At 38.3% G+C, this 8,166-nt stretch overlaps 1 protein-coding gene across 1 annotated transcript in view; it reads left to right on the plus strand.

Annotated features, from left to right (window-relative positions):
- The first annotated feature begins 2,519 nt into the window (after nucleotides 1-2,519).
- PCNX2 (pecanex 2) overlaps nucleotides 2,520-8,166 on the plus strand; it is a 313,479-nt gene continuing 307,832 nt past the window's right edge. Inside the window, exon 1 of the mRNA XM_073879043.1 lies at nucleotides 2,520-2,594. The gene's annotated coding sequence lies outside the window, so the exon portion shown is untranslated. The remainder of the gene's footprint in view (nucleotides 2,595-8,166) is intronic.

The following is an 8,166-nucleotide window of genomic DNA, read 5'->3' on the forward strand; positions in this document are numbered from 1 at the left end:
GTTGTTATTTTAAAATAAAGCTATAAATGCAGATTTTATAATTTTCTCAGTTCTAATTTCCAATACAGAAATTACTGGTAGTTGGAACACAAATACACAAAATATATGCAGATACACTAAACCGCTTTGAAGTCTTCAATAATTTGCAAGCATGTAAAGGGGTCCTGAAAGATTTGAGAAGTTTAGAATTGTCCTAGTTAAAGGGAGGATTAAAAAAAAAAAAAGCAGTTCTGTTGATTAGGCTTTTATTAAATGAGGGGTGTTTGGTGCCTGGGTGGCTCAGTTGGTTAAGCATCTGCCTTCAGCTCAGGTCATGATCCGCGGGTCCTGGGATCGAGCCCCGTGTCGGGCTCCCTGCTTCTCCCTCTCCCTCCGCCTGCCGTTCTGCCTACTATTGTGCTCTCTCTTCTCTCTGTCAAGTAAATAAATAAAATCTTAAAAAAAAATGCTGAGAGAGTAATGTTGACTCTCCCACCTGCTTTGACCTCTAGTTTCCTACCTGAGGGAACTTCAGTAGCTAATAGCAGAGAAGATCATCCCTTTCTTGGGAGGGGCGGGGGGGGGGCTATCTAATCTACCCACGAAATATGCTGACATTTAAAAATTCAGCTTCAGTAGAGTTGAGATGTAATCTACGGTGGAATAAACAAGGGTTGAGGAAGTAAGGTGGTGAAAATTCATCTAGAGCTGCCCCTGCCATCAAGGGTCTGAGAGCCAAGACTAACAGATACAAGAAAACAGCCGTGTAAGAGAGGGCCCTATTTTGTGGAATGTGTGGAATGACAGAGCAGTTGAAGGCTAGTGGGGATCAGTGAGAAGAGAGGTTGTTTGTAAGGTGACTGGCTGTTCCAGGTTCCCAGACACTGACCTTTGAGATTATTCAACTGCAGGAAAGGGTGTTTTCTTGGGAGGAACTGAGAAGGGAAGACAGATTAGAAAGAAGTTCAAAAATGGGCTGGGGTGTCTGGACATGACAAGAAGTGACAAACCCTGGAGGGGCAGGAAGGAAGGGAGAGGAAAAAAATATTCCTCCAAGAACTGTGTGTGTGAATTCTTTAAAAAAATGGAAAAATATTTGGGATTCAAAAATTGTTTCCCAGAATTTTTAGTTATTTTTTTTCAGACCTATATACTTTGAGGTGTGAAATAAAGAATATTAGGAAGACTATTAACAGCTCAATTCAATTCCTCCTGTCTGGTACTGTGCCAATCTTTTTTATATTTTTAAAGATTTTATTTGTTCATCTGAGAGAGAGAGAGAGAGAGAGAGAGAGAGAGTGAGAGAGAGCACAAGCCGGGGGAGGATCAGAGGAAGAGGGAGAAGCAGACTCCTCGCTGAGTGGGAAGCTGATGTGGGGCTCGATCCCAGGAACCTGAGATCATCCTGAGATCATGACCCGAGCTGAAGGCAGATGTTTAACCAACTGAGCCATCCAGGTGCCCCTGTGCCAATCTTTTTAAGACAACAAGTGTTTTGATTCATATCCTGGAATTTTGCAAATCCCGCTTGTTGTTACTTACTCGAATTACATTTAGGAGATGGTGTGTGTGATATTTTACCAATGTGGTATAATTTGGTATAACCTGTCATCAACTGCTGAGCAACGAAAGGAACTATGCCACTGTGATTGACAGCAAGTGTTAACATGGTCCTGGGTTCCAATCCTGACTTTGTCATCACTTGCTAGATGATACTGGATCTTTGTTCTTCCATTGTCTCCTCCCAACATGAAGAGGAGGTAGGATAATATATGGTAGGACAATATATCTTTACCCCTGGTGTTGTTTTGAAGATCTCTTGATCTCTTGAACCAATATTAAAGCATTGGCACTTCACTGGGGCTAATAAATGTTAGCTCATATTATTTTAATATTAGTTACTGTTCATGAAGGACGCATTAGAAGAAAAAACAAAGTATATTTATCCTTGGAATGGTAAGTGCCAAGGCTCTTGGGAATATCGTATCTCAAAACATGATGCTTTTTGAGCAAACGGAATTATGTGCGTGTGACATAAATTATAACTTTATTCTGGTGTCATCAGATTTCTTATTTATCTATCATGAACTATGCTACAATAAAACCAAGCAACAATACGGATAAGTTGCCGTTGAGGTAGGAAAGAATACAGAGAATGAATAGACTTATCATTCAACACTTTTTTTTTTTTTTTGAGTATCAGGCAGTAATCAAGTTACTTGGGATATAAAAGTGAACATAACAAAGTTCTCTATCATGATGAAGCTTATATCTTAGAAGCAGTAGATGGGAAATAGAATACATAAATAAATTACATGGTCCTTTAGAATTTGATAACTGCTATATAAAAATAAAAAGGAGAACAAGAAAACATGGATCAGGAATGGGGGCAAAGGCGGAACGAACAGGTGCATGTTATATTCAGCAGGGTCGACAGGGTGGCCTTGTTCAGAAGGTGAAATCAGATCAGAACAAAACCGGATGGAGATAAAGGAATCAGACGACAATTATCTGGAGAAAGATCACTTGAACATATACCACAAGGGAGTTCATAGTACACTTTGACTTTCACGCTCTCAGGAAGGCCCAACTCATGACTTCGATATTGTAGTTGAGTAAGTATAAATGAAGCATGAGTAAAAAGTATCGAGATGTACTTTCTGAATGTGTGGAGGTTGTCAATGAAGCGTTTTTGTCTTGCATCTGGTTCTCTGGCTTCCTTTTCATGAGCTTATGGATGTGGGGTTCAATGAGTAATAATAACAGCAGATGATGATGATATAGCAACAATGATAAGTTAACATTTATTGACGTGTATTATAAGTGGTGAAGCTTTGGATTCAGTCTGTGTATCGGGTTACTAAACATTCTCCAAGTTTCAGCTGGCTTTCAGCTTTAACATAATCATGAGTTTCAGAATTTCTGTAACTTTGTTCACTGGACAAGACCGGAGCCTTGGCTGTCCATGCTGAAAGTTACAGATTACAATCAGGGCTGCCCGAATGGACAATGAACTGCTTCACCGACTAACACAACAATGTAAAAATCTGAGTCGTTTCCCAAAGCCAAGGTCTTTTTTGAACCCTTGAAGATATCTCTTCTGAAGTAAAGCTCAAAGCTCATGACCTTGGGCCCGAGATAGGACGGTTGCCATTCCACTCTGAGTTACCATTTTTGTACATGTTGTCCTATCAAAATTAGTTTTATTTATAATTTACTGGACTCTTTTCAAATGTAATGACTAATTCTTCATAACCTGCTAGAAATATTAAACAGAGGACACAAAGGACAGAGATGACTTTTAAAAAAGAGCAAGTCATCATTCTAAGATCATAGTGAAAAAAACTGTAGAATAATAGGTTTATTTTTGCCATGTTTACTTTTTAGTAAGTGACAGTAGCTTGCTACTACATTACAAAACATACAGTAAATTAATGTTCTTGATCAAAATATCTGATTCTTTGACTCATGCGTCTCCTTTTGTGAGTTGCCTTTTCTACTCTGAACAAACTTACTCTGTAGTGCTCTTTTATCTTATTCATTATGAAAATGATGGTTTCCTGCATATCAGATCTATTTTCCTGTGTTATCAGATCTGTAAGCTTCCTAAACCAGACTGGGGTACACAGCAAAAGCCAACTTATACCACTGACCTTTGTAATGACCTTCAACTTTTGATTCCACTTTCCAGTTTTTTAATCTATATATAAGATTGGAAGACTATTAACCTGCTCCCTTAAGAAGTTGATGAATACCATGAGCGTTAATGAAATAACAAAATGAAACAGCTCTTCTGAAATTCTTAGAAGAGTAACACTAAATAAATCCCAGCATTTCTTTCTAATTAGTGAGTAAGCATAGGCTAATTCAGCTCTGATCCATGTAGTTCAGGTTTCTCTCGTGAAGTGAAGACTTTTTCTCAGTCTTTGGAAAATCTCTGCAGAAATGTCTCAGAACTCTTCAACTAGCCCAGCTGACCTCTCTTTGCTTTAAACACAAATGTGGAACGTACCAGTTATGACTACTCTGGTTTAATCCATTCTTGTTGCTGCCAATTCTCAGCAAGAATTTCCAGGGCCTAAAGCCACAGGATCTTCATCATGATGTGGACTTCCTGATTTTATAGGTGTTACTGTTACCTTGTTGGGTTGGTTATGTTATCCTGAAGGAGATGATCAATGTGAAATCCTTTGAAAACGGTCTTGTGCCCTGTAAAGCATGGCTTTGTGGTTGCCACTAAATCACAGGATTATTTGAAGTCTTTCTAATCTTTTCTCAAGTCACTTGATAAAGTTGAGGGTTCAGTGAGAGAATGCTTCCAGTAAGTATCTCTTTCAGGGGTGTTTCCTTAATCTGATAATGCTCTCGGGCAAACTGGTTTTCTAGACTAACAGTAAGAATGCCCTTAAAACAAAACAAAACAAAACCTCAGCCTCTCAAAGATTTGAAATTAAACATCTTGAAAAAATACGAGCCCCATCTTCCACTTGTCCTGGATTTTGATTTTCCCTAATATTAACCTTTGTACGGGAAACCTTGTTTTTTTTTCCTACTTAGATGGATTCCAAGCCTGCTTTTTCAAGTGACATTAATATTTTTTCAGTTTATTGTTCTCTTGATTAGATGCCTCTATCTTTTAACATTTGCCATGTTTAGGATCCATCTAGAAGGAACCTAGAAAATCTTCCGTGTGTGTTCTAATTATTATCTGCATACATATTTTTTTAAAGTTATGGATACAAAAGGATCCTTGGAAGAGCTAAATTTCCCCTGCACCCTCCAATTTCCGCCCCCCCCCCGCACCCTCCCTTAGTGGTTGTACTAGGGATTAAAATCACCACCACAAAACTTGGCTCCCATATAACCTCTGTTCCTTCCCACTTCTTTTATGCTATTCTTTTCATTGAAATTACATCTTTATCATAAGCCCCACATTAGCACAGTTTTGTAATTCTAGCTTTATACAGTTGCCTTTCAAAGATTTTATTTATTTATTTATTTATTTATTTATTTGAGAGAGAGAGAGAGGGAGAGAGCGAGAGTGAGTGGGGGGAGGAGCACCAGGAGAGGGACGAGCAGATTGCACGAAGCGTGGAGCCCGGCACGGGGCTTGATCCCACCACCCTGACATCAGGACCCGAGCCAAATTCCAAAGTCAGCTGCCTAACCAACTGAGCCACCCAGGCGCCCCTACAGTTGTCTTTTAAAACAGATAGGAGTGTAAAGGAAGTATAAATGAAAGTATGTTTATACTGTTTTTATGTTTACCCAGGTAGTTATTTTTGCTGGTGTCCCTTATTTCTCTGGGTGGATTCAAGTGATTGTCTGGTGTCCTTTCATTTAAATCTAAAGGACACTCTTCTCTTTCTGTAGGGCAAGTCACTGGGCCTGGGATGTAGAAGGGATGACAATAGCCCCTGTTAAAACATCACAGACCCCAATGTCTTACCGAAGTTCAAGAGTTTCTCTTGGATAGGTGATTTGCTATTCAATCCATGGCTTTGGTTAATTTCCAGGGATCTGAAATGACCGTTTTGCTTGTGCCTCTGTTTTCATTGTGTTTGTGGGAGGGTGAGTTCACCAAGGTCCTTACTATGGGGCTGCAGATATCAACTGCCTTAGGATACATCTTAATGTCAGGTTTTTTGTTTTTGTTACTGTTTTTTTTGTCATTTTGGGGTGGGGGCCTGATGTACTGTTTAAATGTCTAGGGAAAAAAATCCTCTTTTTTTCCTAAAAATTTCTTTAATTAATTTAGAATATACCTTGGGTTCCAGAATTTCTATTCTGTTCTTTAGGGACACTAATTTGCACAGAAAATTAAGAAAAACAATAATTTAATAAATAAATAATAATAGTCACAAAAACACGCACAATACACACTGACTTTCACAGGACATGAACAAACTAAAGAGATGAAAAGTACAACTGTTATTTTGGGGACATGATTTCTGGAGTACTGAATTCACCCTTTGTTTAAACTCTCCTGCTTTGTAATAATGGCAATGTACTGTAGTTTTACTGTATTTGAAGCTGTGTTCTGGTGCCACCTAGTGTTACAAATGAGTAAAGGCTACTCTTGTTTTTTTTTTCTTTCTTATTCCTTCTCCTCCTCCTTCTCTTCCTTCACAATGGAATAATACCTACCCCTGAAACTAATAATACACTATATGTTAACTAAATTAAATTTAAATTAAAAATTAAAGAATAATGCCTACTCCATGAGCATCAGATTTAATCAATGGACATTTCTGGAACCCTGCACCTTAAACGTGCAGATAAATCATTCTTTTAAAGTACCTACAAAGATTTACAAAACTGACCATATTCTTTGTGATAAATCAAGTCTCAACAAGTGACTGAAATCATTCAGAGTATGTTCTCTGGAATTAAACGTGAAATCATAGATTATTACTAAATGTTCATATATATTTATACATATATATTTCTAAAGATATATATTTCTAGATAACCCATGGGTAAAGGGAATCCCGATGGAAACGAGAAAGTATTTTGAACTGAATAATAAAATATATAACTACCACCATGGCTAGAGAAAAATTTATAAGTTTAATTACATAGATTTAACTATATAGTTTTAACTATATATATAACTACATAGGTTCAACCATATTAGGAGGGGTGGCAAAAACCACATGAGCCAAGCATCCACCTCAAGATGTTAAAAAAGAGGAAGAACAAATTAAGCTCAAATACAATAAAAGCCAGGAAAACAAATTAAGAATGTAAATTAACAAAATCGCAAAGATTTGATAAAGAAGATCAACACAATCAACTATCTGTTCTTTGTAAAGACTAGTTAACTTGATAAATCCCTGATGAGTGAGCCTAAAAGAATAAGGAGTGAATTTTAGGGATGAAAAGGCACATATCACTGTTGTATTAAAAAATCACAAAAGGATGGTATTAACAACCTTACGCTGATCAAGTAGAAAATGTGGATGGGATGGACAAATTCTTTTTCAAAATTCAATTTACCAAAAAGTTCAAAGAAATGAAATATTCAAATAGACCTAAAATTGTTACGGATACCGCATTCAAAAAGCAGTATTCTTGATTCTCCATCTGGATTGGTTATTCTCTAGGCTGTTTATTTTTTATTATTTATTTTTTTTTAATTTTTATTGTTATGTTAATCACCATATATTACATCATTAGTTTTTGATGCAGTGTTCCATGATTCATTGTTTGTTCATAACACCCAGTGCTCCATGCAGAACGTGCCCTCCTCAATACCCATCACCAGGCTAACCCATCCCCCTACCCCCCTCCCCTCTAGAACCCTCAGTTTGTTTTTCAGAGTCCATCGTCTCTCATGGTTCGTCTCCCCCTCTGACTTACTCCCCTTCATTCTTCCTCTCCTGTTATCTTATTTTCTTTTTTCTTAAAATATGTTCCGTTATTTGTTTCAGAAGTACAGATCTGTGATTCAACAGTCTTGCACAATTCACAGCGCTCACCGTAGCACATACCCTCCCCAATGTCTATCACCCAGCCACCCCCCCCCCCCCACCCCCAACCACCCCAGTAACACTCAGTTTATTTCCTGAGATTAAGAATTCCTCATATCAGTGAGGTCATATGATACATGTCTTTCTCTGATTGACTTATTTCACTCAGCATAACACCCTCCAGTTCTATCCACGTCGTTGCAAATGGCAAGATCTCATTCCTTTTGATGGCTGCATAATATTCCACTGTGTATATATACCACCTCTTCTTTACCATTCATCTGTCGATGGACATCTTGGCTCTTTCCACAGTTTGGCTATTGTGGACATTGCTGCTATAAACATTGGGGTGCACGTACCCCTTTGGGTCCCTACATTTGTATCTTTGTGGTAAATACCCAGTAGTGCAATTGCTGGATCGAATGGTAGCCCTATTTTCAACTGTTTGAGGAACCTCCATACTGTTTTCCAGAGGGGTTGCACCAGCTTGCATTCCCACCAACAGTGTAGGAGGGTTCCCCTTTCTCCGCATCCCCGCCAACATCTGTCGTTCCCTGACTTGTTAATTTTAGCCATTCTGACGGGTGTGAGGTGGTATCTCATTGAGGTTTTGATTTGGATTTCCCTGATGCCGAGCGATGTGGAGCACTTTTTCATGTGTCTGTTGGCCATTTGGATGTCTTCTTTGGAAAAATGTCTGTTCATGTCTTCTGCC

Source organism: Callorhinus ursinus, unplaced genomic scaffold, assembly GCF_003265705.2.
Source record: "Callorhinus ursinus isolate GAN/ISIS: 27379988/994484 unplaced genomic scaffold, GSC_fseal_2.0 scaffold32, whole genome shotgun sequence".
In the NCBI taxonomy this organism is placed as follows: domain Eukaryota; kingdom Metazoa; phylum Chordata; class Mammalia; order Carnivora; family Otariidae; genus Callorhinus; species Callorhinus ursinus.